The sequence below is a fragment of the Cimex lectularius genome, unplaced genomic scaffold (genome assembly GCF_000648675.2).
Source record: "Cimex lectularius strain Harlan isolate CLEC.00 unplaced genomic scaffold, Clec_2.1 scaffold57, whole genome shotgun sequence".
NCBI lineage: Eukaryota > Metazoa > Arthropoda > Insecta > Hemiptera > Cimicidae > Cimex > Cimex lectularius.
Genome location: NW_019392642.1, coordinates 1,903,837 through 1,917,097, shown reverse-complemented (window position 1 = coordinate 1,917,097; position 13,261 = coordinate 1,903,837). Strand labels below are relative to the sequence as shown.

The following is a 13,261-nucleotide window of genomic DNA, read 5'->3' as shown; positions in this document are numbered from 1 at the left end:
ACCAATTGTGTTTCAAGTTATATTGTTTTTAAACAATTTAACTTAAATGTTTACTTTCAAATTCACCGTTTTTCGTGTTCCGCTTGACCAATTATTATTTTAAATGTTTACCTTCTGAATTTTTTTTTATGAAAGAATGTTTTGTCATATATTTTTTGTATTACAAATACTTTCCAAAAATTATCCAATAACGTGTGTAGTAAATATGGCAAAATTTGTAGGTTTACACGTTACAACATAGTTGGAAAGGATTTTTTGAACTTTTTGAGTTTTTAGTCCACAGATTTTTTGCAACGGTGCAAAAGAATCTCACATCTAGACAAATGGTCAAAAACTGACGTTTTACTACGACTTGTATAAGAGACGATAAATAAACTCATTTTGATATACGGCTTTGGGCTGTGGGATTTGACCAAACTTTTCGACTATCATCGCATCCCGATTTCCCAATTCAAAATATTCCGAAAAATGGTAAACGCTTACACCCAAATCCGTTAGTTTTATACCTAACGTACGGAATTACCTACAATAATCCTCGAAGGAGATTAAAGCTGCAATGGCCTGAGACGTAGCATATAAACCCTATTAGAAGAGAAAAAAATGGGAAAAAGGAGGGAAAATTCGAAATGTTGTAGATGGGGAGTTGGTATCGAGTGGACCGAAGTCGCGATAGCTCAAGTGGTAGAGCAGCAGCGTATTGAGCCGAAGATCGTGGGGTCGAACCCAACCAAAACCTTACATAAAAAGATTAATTAATTGAAAGAAGTAATTTGGCCAATAGACCACGAAATATAATGGACTTATTAGAATTGTCAACACTGGGTAATTCTTCGCACCCTAGTGCCAACTTATTTTATTTTATTTTAAATTGGAACATATGTAGTAGAGATAAAAGAAGAAGTTTTATTAAACTCTAAACAAATTTGACTTGCAAATGAAAAGCTAAAGAATATGAATACAACAAAAAATATTCCGTTTCTTGATAAAAATCAGTCATAATTAAATCCTCTAATTAAACAATACTGTAATTCCACGAATTTTTGCAAGATTTAATTAGGCAAAGTAGAGAAAAAAGAAGAAGTTTTATTAAACTCTAAACAAATTTGACTTGTAAATGAAAAGCTAAAGAATGTGAATACAACAAAAAATGTTCCGTTTCTTGTTCGAATCAGTCATAATTAAATCCTCTAATTAAACAATACTGTAATTCCACGAATTTTTGCAAGATTTAATTAGGCAATTGTTGTTTCCATTTCCTAATTCTATGTGCATGAATACGTTCATGCTAAGTATACTTTAACTTTTATTGAAATTTGTACCTAACAAAAAATTATTTTAGAATTTCATTTGATGGATTTAAATGGAACAAAATACAAGTTGCTTCTTCCTTGTAGTTACATAAAGATGATTCTTTTAAAACACAATAGATTCTATAGAATGTATAAAATAGATATTATACGTATATTATATTATGAAACGGAGCTTAGTTTTGGACAACACTTGTGCTTGTATTATGAATCTGTTCTGTTTCATATAAAAATATCCGTTTTGTTGCCCTCAATGATATTCCGTGGAAGATGTGTATTTCAAAGTTCCGTCCTTATGGACCAATGTCGGTGCCATATTGGTCTAATCGGTCCATTCCGGCCCGATGCTTTGACAGAATTAGTTGTGCAGAATTGATTCGTAATTTATCACGGAAAACGAACTGACTTGAATAAATAATTTAGATAATAATTTTCAAATGAAGAGTACTTACAGACATGGCACTGGAGACGATTTGCATTTATCTTCTTCCTGAAACAATAAAATTCAATTTACTTATTTCAAATGTGTGCGATATTTAGACCAATTTTATTGGATTAAAAAATTACAATACTGTCTCGTTATAACCTTTTATCACAAAGGAAGAAAGATTTTTATTTTAGTTAAATTTATTATAGACGTCACATTATTATTTACTTACAATTAATTAATCTTTTATGTAAAGTTCGGTTCAGCCGAAGGTCATGGGTTCGAATCCCGCTCGGGACACTAACTTTTTCATTTCAACCAAAACCTTCCATAAATGATTAATTAATTGAAAGTAGTAATATGGTAAATAGACCACTAAATGTAATGGAATTATTATTTACTTAAAAAATAAATCTAAATATCAATGTGTGATGATTAGTGACCGTTAATCGATAATTATTTAGAAATCGTGAGATGCGGTCTGGTGTGGTGTACGTTTCAGAAAACCATTTTCTTTATCGTGCCAACGTTTCGATTTTTATTGAGACCATCTTCAGGGCTCAGTGTTTGTCTTCTGTGTAATAGTGCCATTCTTGCGTGTCGTGTTGAGAGTGCCATGATGTTATGATCTCAATAAAGATCGAAACGTTGGCACGATAAAGAAAATGTTTTTCTGATACCTACATCACACCAGACCGCATCTCACGATTTCTAATTAATTACTAAATATCAATGACTTTACAATATTTATTATGCTTAACTAAATTTTGATAATTTACTACATTTATGGTACAAATTATGCAGAATTATGCCTGCACTCCAATAGTAAAACTTGTATAGAGAACAAACTAATTATCGAAACAATAGGTTATGAGAGGTTTCGCACGATAACCAGCTTTTAAACAAGGGAGTTTGTCAATTTTTTTAATTATCAAAAAATAATTTTTTTAAATTACATTTATTTGATATTGTATAAACATGTACAAATATTGTATTAAGTAAATATTTTAATATATGCTGAATTTGTCACTTAGTCTCTTGATGAAGGATCCTTGAAGGAGAAGTGACTTCATCTTCATTCAATGAGACGGTCTCGAGGCCACTTTCACTTCAATCGTCTTGGAGGATTTTCGGGTAGAGTTGGAAATGATAACTGCAGAACTAATAGATTATTGTGTATGTTCAGTGATTGAAGAAAATGTTTATAGTAGGTTAATGTTTACAGGTTTGAGGTATTGTAGAAACGAGATGTTAAAGTCATTGTAAATAGTATGATTTGAAACCTAAACAGGAGCATTAACAATTTGACGGAGAATTTGGTCTCAATTACTTGTAAAAATTGATGTACCATCAGAGAATGCAATCGATGATCATCAACAAAAGTATGGGTTGAAATGTGAAAACATTTGACGGAATATCTGCAGTGTATATTGAAAACAGAAATAGACCAAGTATGCTTCACAGAGGTACTCCCGCTCTAAAGGTAGCCCATACAAGAGCGGGATTTCTTCAAGGTTCGGGCTAAACAGTACAAGCGTTCAGAAATTCCTCAACGTGTATGGCGGCGTTCTACAGGTAGTGACATGCGTTACCAATCAATATGAGTAAAGTATCGATTATTTTCTTTCGATATCGGGTACTTTTGGTGACGAATATTGTCATTTGATACTGTATCGAGTACTTTTTGTAGTATAGGTAAAAACGCTCAAATAGATTTATCATCGAGTGTACAAGTAATATTGAATTGTTATTTTCCGTTCGAAAACTTTCATCAAACTGGTGGTTGATTAGTTACTGTTAGGAGCGCCTACAAGCGGCATGTGTCAACAAAGTTAATCGAAATTTTGAATTGGTGGTTGGTAACTCTGCTGATAATTCTGGTAACTCATAATTTTTTCCCGCGTCGCACCTCGCACTTTTAATTTCAGTAACTTTTTATAAAATGTTTTTATCTTCAAGTGCCTAAAAACTATTCGCCTTCCTTCTCATAGGTAGATACCTAATCATGTCTCCTCACAAAAGAAAGGCATGAGGTTATTTTATTAAGAAAACTGAATCGTCTTGTAAACTGTGCGGGAATACGTCTAATCTTTTCAAACATTTGAAAAGAAAACACCCGTTGATCAAGTTTCTCAAAACTCGATAACGATAAAATTGAAATATCAATTTTTTGAAATTTGTTGACACCTTTTCATTGTTCTTCCCTACGTACCAACTGTAAAAATACTTAAAAATATGAATTTTTGTGTGTTTATTTTAACGCATGAGCGTATTTTACCACAAGTCTATAGTGAGTAAGTTCATTATTTATGAATAAACGACAAAGTACTCATATGAGTAAGTACTCATTAGTACGAATAATTTCTGTCGATACTTGTGTAATATCGAATATGTCTTTCGATAACAGTATGGCGTACTGGTATCGAATATTTCCTGGTATATATTTCCTGGTCCTACAGGCCGCGGTGGGAGGGAAATCCCGAAAAAAATTATTTTCCCGCCTTGAGGCCAAAACCTGGAGAACAACCAACAACCAGACAAAAAAGGAACTAGGTCTTGATTTCCTTGAGGAAAATACTCTTCGCCTGTGATCGTGGGTCCGGTAGAGGAAATCCCCAAGAAAATCCCGAATTGAGGATTTCCTTTACTTGTTTGCCTGATGTGTTGCGTACATGCGTAAAATTCAGTCGCCTGATGGACTCGGCAAAATGTCAGATATGATCTCGGAATGAGATAGTCGCATAGTACGCATAAGGGCGGATGTATTTTAGTTTTATTTTACTTTAGTAGCTGCCAGACTCGAACCAAGGCCTGTTTTAATCAAAAAAGACAACCAAGCGATACTGTTTTTGTTCAAGGGAAGATGCGATAATTATTGCCAGCCACACGATGAAGCTGTTGAGTTGTCGGGTGAAATGAGTCGATTCCAAAATGATAACCGAGAATAATATTAGAATTTTCATAAAATTAATGCGAAAAAATATTAACATTATCATATAATAATATTAATATGATATATGTCTTAAACTTCTTAAGGATTAATTGGCGAATACGAACTCAATTATCCAAATGTCGTTGTAAAAATCATAATTAAGTAATAAGATAGCCATGCTCTTCATTCTTTATTTTATGCATTAGTTAATTACATAGTAGTAATTAGTTAGCGGGTGTTCAGCGGTATTCAAATCTCTTTCTAGGTTTTTAAAGGTTTTTAAAGAAAACATTGAATATATGAAATTTGCAGTCAACATTCAATTTTCACATTATGTGAGAAGGCGTTTATTACGAGAACGACAACATGCATGCTGGTTCTCGAGAGACATTCACCGCTTGAATTAAAACGTTCTCTGATAATTTCTAGCTTTAAGGGCCTTTCAACCATGGCAGTAAAGTGAACTCCAAATTACCACTTTCAGTGGCTTTAGCTCTCGTGTTCGTCTAATCGAGTGAAAGACAAGAAACTCCCATCTCTCAGTTTTCTTATTTCTTAATAAAAACTTTCCGGCATAAAAGAACTAAATTAGTGGCGGTGCTCAAAAGTTAGCTCAAATACAAGAATATTTTGGATGGGTTTCACTCTCTATCATGGCCCCAGGTGGACGGCAAACTTTGCCGGCCACGACGGAAAAGCTCCCAAACGGCTTTAGATTTTTATTACCAAAACTAATTTTCGTAAAGTTCGCGCAGCCGGCGGAAAAATTGTTCAAGGGATAACACCGTGGGGATATACCATGAAAGAAGCCACTTATTTCGTTCCAAAACCGTCGTAATAATTTTACTTGAACTTCCAAAACTTCTATTTACTAAATAAAATTATTGTTGGAAATGTGTGGTGTTTAGAGACCGTTAGTTAATGATTATTTGGAAAACCCAGACGGCCGTCGATGACCTCAGCTGTCTGTCGGCCCATCTATGTATAAAAACATAATTATTATTGATAATATTCCTTATGGTGAGGGAGTGGCCACCTTCTGGTTGTTACCCCCTCATTGCAGCATATACACGGCAGAGCTGTATGCGATTTGGCACGCTCTCTAGACGATGAGGACCGGGGATGGCCTTCCTCGTATGTACCGACTATACGCGACAGGTTCTCTGTGGGCCCTCTCGTCGTGCTCTTGTTAGAGAAATACGCGGAGCTGGAGTCTCTCAAAAAACGGTGGTTGTTGTCTGGATTCCCAGACATGTCGACCTGGAGGGTAACGAACGTGCGGACGAGTCTGCGAAAGCCGGTACATCCCACCCTCCGGATCGGACCATCGCGATCAGGCTTCCGACGCTAAACACGCAGTTAAAAATATGATAAAAGAAATATGGCAGCGTCAGTGGGCGGGGTCTTCGGAGAGGCTCTTGCGAAAAGAACACGACCGGTAGATGGCGCTCGGAGAACCTGAGCAGGAGACGAGGGATCGTCCTCACCCGAATGAGGATTGGGCATGCGCGGTTGACACACGGGCACCTGCTTTTAGGCAAAAGCCCGCGCAGGTGCCCCTTATGCAGAGATGGTTGTTCGACTTGTTATGCCATGGCTCCATACAGAGAGAGTGTAGGCATGCCGCCGGATTTGTAGTTCTCCGACACGGTAGGGAGTATCAGGACCCCTTGTTCCGCCTTTTGGGGGAATTGGGAATTTCTTATTGTATATAGAAGTAAAATTATGTGTTTTGTGTTTCTGTGTTTTGTATGAGTGAATGTATTTATCGGTGTGAATAGGAAGGGGCTGATGGCGAAGCTCCATCGCCTCTCAGGCTGTGTGTATGAATTGGGCTGGTGGCGGAAATTTTATAAAAATACCCCATCGACCCCAATTTAGATTAGTTTATTATTATTCAGAAATCGTGAGATGCGGTCTGATTTATTATAGAGTTTATTATAGAAAACAGGTAATTGGAGGAATATCGAGTACTCCATTTAACAGAATGAGTGAGATCAATGTATATAGGTACGAATGTATTTATTGGTATGATTGGGTATCGAGTGTGTAATGGTATTATGTTAGTGCTTCGGGGCTAAAATGACCAAACTGTCGGATGCACCTGTCAAAAAAAAAATCCATATGAATCAAATTATATTAATAATGAAATACAGGAAAACCTTATTGGCTGATATATCATTGGTGTTTTGGTTGGGGAGAAAGGTAATAAATTAGGTTTCAACAGGTTCTATGCGAGTATATCAGCGAGGTTCTGTAAAAAAGCATTCCCTATTTTTCAGATCCTAGTTCATCTAAGTAAAATATTTGACCCTTTCCGGTGGGTGGGGGTTAAAGAAGTGGTTTCCTGGGTCTTTATTAACTTAACACGTACACGGATGGTCGGACCTCTCCCCTCTGGTAGGTCAACACGGGATAATTTCTTTAAACACCGGCCTGTAATGAAATCCTACGCCCTACTGCACGTAGTAAACAGAAATTGTAGACATGTACCTAGAATAACAGGTTTTTTCTTTAATTTTATTTTGTAACTACAACATATTTTAGGCTGTAAACTAAACGCTTCAACAGGACGATTCATGTAATTTGTTAAACAATAATTAGGTGCTACATAATTATAAATATTAATTAAATAATAATAAATAAAAATAATAATTAGATAATTAGTACGGTCAGTTATGACTACTAAATACATATATTAATATTTTTTTAATAGTATTTTGCAAAAAAATTGTTATAATTTTAGCTAAAATTAATCAATGCATATGGCTCTATATAACCCACCACACGTGGTATATCCCCTATTTGTATGAATGTATTTATTTGCGTGAATGTCGAAGTATGCATGGGTGTGGCTGTGACGGAATATCAAGTACTCACAGGCCCACCAAATTAATATAGGTATGTTATATATTTGTAGTATGATGTGAGGGTCATTGGCATTTCGTTGCTACTGTACTTCCGAAGTGTAGTGGCTTGTCCAGAATGAATGTATTTATTAGCGTGAGAGGTGATGTGTGAAAGGACGTGGCTGTCGAGGATTATCGAGTACTCCACAGGCCCGACAAACAATTTAGATTAGGGTAGTTTAGTATATGAGTTGAATTCGTAAATACCGTTTGAATGTATTTATTAGTGTGAAAGAAAGGAGGCCGCAAGATCACGATAATCTTCTGACCTCAAATTTAGTTGTAGTGTAGGTTAGTAAATTAGTATGAATGTGATTTATGAAAATTTGTATAAATATTATATCTATGTATTTTAATTTATCACGTATGGGAGGGTAACAATAAACAAGATAACGAATCTCCTATTAGGTGAATTAGGTGAATCGGAAGGCAACAGTCGTTTAGTTGAGGGACAAGACGATTCAAAAATGTGGGGCGCCGGCGATGACCCTGGTAGTAGAAAAAAAACAAAAAAAAAAAAACCTCTAAATGAAAGAAATGTTATGATCCTCTAAATGAATTGGATAATATGTTGTATTCTGTTACTGTTGGATAAAATGTTGAGGATAATATGCTGGACGAGCAATAAACAATAAAAATGTAAACGTGCTGTAAAAAATTTTAACAATACATAATGGTCAAAAATGAAAAATAGAAGCAAGGAGACAACAGCAATTGTAAATGTTGATAGTAATGTCTAAAATCAATCCACTTTCCGTTGTTAGGAATTCCAGCCCAACGGAACCAGATCCATGTTAACATAATTTATGAGCGTAAAAGCTGCCAAGAATGGACATCCAATGAATGAGTTTAATTCAATCCGGCAGGAGACAGGAGGGAAAAGACAAAACTGGCCACCTTGCCTGGAGCCAATTGTTACTTGTGTGAGGAGAGCGGCATGAAGAATAGGCCTTATCCCGTAGAGGCCATCTTTCACCGGCAATAAAGGAATAGGTTTTGGAAATTGAATTGGGGCAAATTAATTTTGACTGCACCGTCTTTTGAATATTTAATTGAGATAAGTGACAGCTTCCTCTGCTTGTGAAGCTGGCCTAGTTTGAACTCGTCCCCAAGCTCAAACTTACTCTAACTTTTACACATTGGGAGATAACTTTTACACCGCGATCGCTCACTCGCTTTCTCTCTCTCTCTTTCTCTCGCTTGCTTTCTCACTCTCCAGCCGTTAGCGGAAAAAGTTTCCACGCACAATGGAAAAGTCTAAAGTGGTAATGATTAACTGCTTTCCTCAACGTTTTTAGTTGGAACGAAGCCTGTTCATCTCTATATCCACTTTACCGTTGATAGACTCTAATAAAATTCCATTTATGTAATACAATGAATAAACATCTCCACTTTCCCTTACTTATGACGTATAGTTTCTGTCGACTCGAAACGTACCATTGCCCTGAATATTACTAATGTTTCAAACTATTTCCCGACTTTCAGAAATTGCAAAATTTTAATTTCTCATTATGTTCTAGACTCGGGCAGACCTAATGACCGGAAGATAGTAAATACCAAATGAATAGTAAAATTTTTTTATAGGATATTTCACTGAGTACTCTGCCGTCTCTAATAGACAAACTAATATTTTATCGCAGATTAACTCGATCTAGAAAAAAAGCAAAAAAATCAGACGTTTTAAAATAGTATTAATGTGTGGTGTTAGAGACCACGTTAGTTAATGATTATTTGAAGATCGTGAGATGCAGTCTGGTGTGATGTAGGTTCAGAAAAACATTTTCTTTGTCGTGCCAAGGTTTCGATCTTTATTGAGATCATCTTCAAAGCTCAAAGTGTTCGTTTTCTGTGTAGATGTGTCATTCTTGTGTGTCGTGTTGAGAGTGTGACATACAATAATGACACATCTACCCAGAAAACAAACATTTTGAGTGAGTGCAAATACTTTCATTGAATCTAAAATTTCTATCATTGTATACATTCATTTTTCTTTCACATCCTACACGTATTTGTAAAATTTAAACAATGTTTACAAATCTCAGGCTCTGAAGATGATCTCAATACAGATCGAAACGTTGGCACGATAAAGAAAATGTTTTTCTAAAACCTACGTCGCACCACACCGCATCTCAAGATTTCCAAATAATCATAGCATTAATAAATCATCCATTGCTTAATGGTCACATCGACCATATCAATTTTTCAATTAATTATTCTTTTTTCAATGGTTTATTAATAATTATCGTGACACAAATGATTTTTCGTCCTTCCAATACACCAAGATAAATATTATTACCACTAATTATTGCATACAATTAATTTTAAAAATATATTATACAGGGTGATTCACTACTAGTACTATATAGTTAGTCAAGTGCTTCTACACCTCAAATGCGACCAAAATGTTCGTATGAATCAAGATCCGATTTTCAACCCTTTCGCAGATATTCAACATTTTATTTTTGTTTTATGTTAGAAATGTGGTTCCATGTGGTTTTTTATATAAAAAAGGAAAAACATTACTTATTTACATTTATTTGGACGCCGTTCGGGAATTTTCACCCATCATCAGCATCGTCTTTATGTGTTATAAAAACAATATAGACAAGAATAAAATTTATATTCATAATTTATAACATTCTATTATTTATTTCATTTTATTAAAAATTATTTGGAGATCGGAGATGCTGTCTTGGGTGATGTAGGTTCAGAAAAACATTTTCTTTATCGTGCCAACGTTTCGATCTTTATTTAGATCATCTTCAGGGCCTGGGATTTATAAACATTGTTTAAATTATACAAATACATGTACGATATGAAAAAAATGAATTTATACAATGATAGAAATTTTAGACTCAGCGTGTTTTCTGTGTAGATGTGTCATTATTGTGTGTCGTGTTGGGATGTTAGTGAGGTATAAATGTTTTTTGTTTTTGAAAGAGTGGGGAATGATCTAGGGATAAAAATTCATTTTTCTATGAGAAGTCGGCTTCTTTGAAGAGAAAGGGACCGACAATTGGAAAATCGGTAATGGTTTTTTGTTTGGGCTTAGTTATCTTTTCAGGAACCAAGATCGCATCTAACGATCTTCAAATAATCATTAATTAATGGTAATTAACTACATTTTATTAAAAAGCTTACCTTATATTGTATTAAACTGATTTATTATTATTCATGCTCTATTTTAAAAGATATGATCTCTTCTTGCATCTGCAATTTAAGTTTATTTATATTCATTTTTGTATTATTTCTAACTAATAGTAAAAAAAAAGTACTTGCCAACAAGCCGCAGGGAGAAGATGGAAGATTTACTTTTTGGTAAGAAAAAGAATAATAAATGGTTCAAAAACTGCCAAATTTAAATTTAGTAACAACATAAATTTGCAACTTCTTTGGAAAAATTCACGGTCGAGGAGTTTGGCAAATTTCATAACAACTTCTTCGTTTTATATACTTTCCTATCAGTGTACCCTTTTTTTTTTTTTAATTTCATCTAACCAAAATGTAGAAATTTTATGCTAAATGGGAGAAAAATGGTGATGGTGTGAAACACGGGGAATGGGGTTAATCGAGTAATTCAACCTTTTGTCCTAGGCAAAATTCATTCATAGCTTTAACTCAATAAAAAATACACACACAAAAAGAAAGAAAAATGTAAAATAGAAACATAAAAAGACAACAAAATAGCTCAGAACAGTTGAAGAAAAATTGGATAAAATATCTACGCTAAACATCGAAAAAAAAAAGAATTAAAATACAGAATTTTTAAAATTCAATTTTAACCTATTAGAACAGCACAAAAACTTCAACGTAGTAAGATCAAATGATTTAAAAAAGAAATTATGTTGAATTGTTATTTTTTGTTGAACTTTTTTTAGGTTAAAGTTGGGAAGGTTAAAAGACCTTTGTAGTCTTTTTATTATTTTTGTCTCTGCGTCTAGTGGAGATATTTTGTCCAACGTTTTTTACTTGGTTGTTCGTTAGTTCATGTGAAATGCCATTATGAGCACTTCAGACCCAATTCGGCATTATCGAACGATTCTCTCTAAGAAAAGGAAAAGTAGTCAGACTAAAATTTGCATCTTTTCAATTTTTCCTTCCTGTCAATTGCTCGGTTTTCGGTCTCTGGGCATCATTATTTTCCAGCGTTACGCCTTCGAGACCTTTTTGTAAGCATGAAAAATTATTCTAATTTATGGCTGGGGAGATTTCGTTTTTCGTTCTTGTAAAATTCATTAATTAACGGCGGGATAATCCGGCTCCTTCTAACCAGGTAAAACTTAAGCGCAAAGAATTAATTAATCCTTTTTTTCATCTTGGTATTTCCAGACATTATTTATCATCTTTGGTTGTTCGGTTCAAACTTTTTTCCACTCTACTTCATTTTTGATTATTGATAAATAGTATTAAATGAAAAAAAAAAAAAATACGCCGCTGCTGCTCTAACCGCTTGAGCTATTGTGAAGTTGGTGTCCGAGGAGATCGAAGTCACGATAGCTCAAGTGGTAAGAGCAGCGGGTATCTAGCCGAAGATCGTGGGTTCGAATCCCGCTCGTAACACTGGCTTTTTAATCTCAACTAAAAACCGTAATTAATTGAAAGATATTAATCAGACAAGCAGACCACGAAAATTAGTGAATTTTTGGAATAGTGCTGTACTGAAAAATAAATTACGATGATATTCTCGTAGGTTATTAATAATTAAAAAGTTTTTAATTCATATTAAATTTGATGGTAATAGATAAAATTTGAATTAATGATGTTTATTTCAGTTAAGGCGTTGCAGTAAACAATAAAATTTCTTTTTAAATTTTCTTGTTCGATTTTGAGCTCTCATCAGGCACTTTGATTTTCAAGCAATGTACATTTGTTTGTGTATAAATTTTTAAAACAAATTACTCATATGGAAATATCAAAGATGGGTTAACTTTGAACAAACAACAACCAAAAATAATTTAAAAAATAAAAAATAAATACTAATTAATAAATTAAGATTTAACATTACATTCACTAATTTCGTGGTCCGCTTGACCAATTAAAATACTGCAATTAATAATTGATAATTAATAAGAGTCTTCTAGAAAAAATTTACTTCTATTACTTTCGACTGTATCTACAATCAATTAAGGTTTTTAGTTGAGATAAAAAAGTCAATGGCACGAGCGGGATTCGAACCCACGATTTTCGGCTAGATACGCTGCTGCTCTACAGCTTTAGCTATCGTGACCTCGACCTTTATCTCAACATCGGACATCAACTTCCCATCTCAACCCCACCTTTTGAACTTCCCTCCTTTTTGCCATTTTTCAAATGTCGTGTAATCGGATTGGATTGTCTAACAAATTTTAGAAAAAATTATTAACTACTTTTTAAAAACAGTTGTACTTGACAAGTTACGTTTCTTATTACTATTATCACTGATAATAGTCTTGCATGGCCAATGATTCCAATTTGTCGAAAGCCAGATATCTCTAATTTTACAGATTGTATACCACAGGATGGAACATGCTTGGATTTATTAGAGTTATTATTATTACTAGGCCTAGGATATTCATCAAGACACGGGAAAAGTAAGCAACTATAGACGATTGAGGACATGCCCAGTCTTGGGTCAAAAGTTTATTGGCCCAAGCTCATGGCCAGTTTCATGGTGCCCATGTTGGTGACCAATGCTTTGGTTGTCATT

General features: G+C 34.3%; 1 long non-coding RNA gene across 1 annotated transcript in view; it reads right to left on the bottom strand.

The window, feature by feature from the left end:
- The window catches only part of LOC106662026, a 305,248-nt gene that overhangs the window by 51,916 nt on the left and 240,071 nt on the right, over nucleotides 1-13,261 (bottom strand). Inside the window, exon 4 of the long non-coding RNA XR_002910887.1 lies at nucleotides 1,760-1,797. This is a non-coding gene — a long non-coding RNA (uncharacterized LOC106662026). The remainder of the gene's footprint in view (nucleotides 1-1,759; nucleotides 1,798-13,261) is intronic.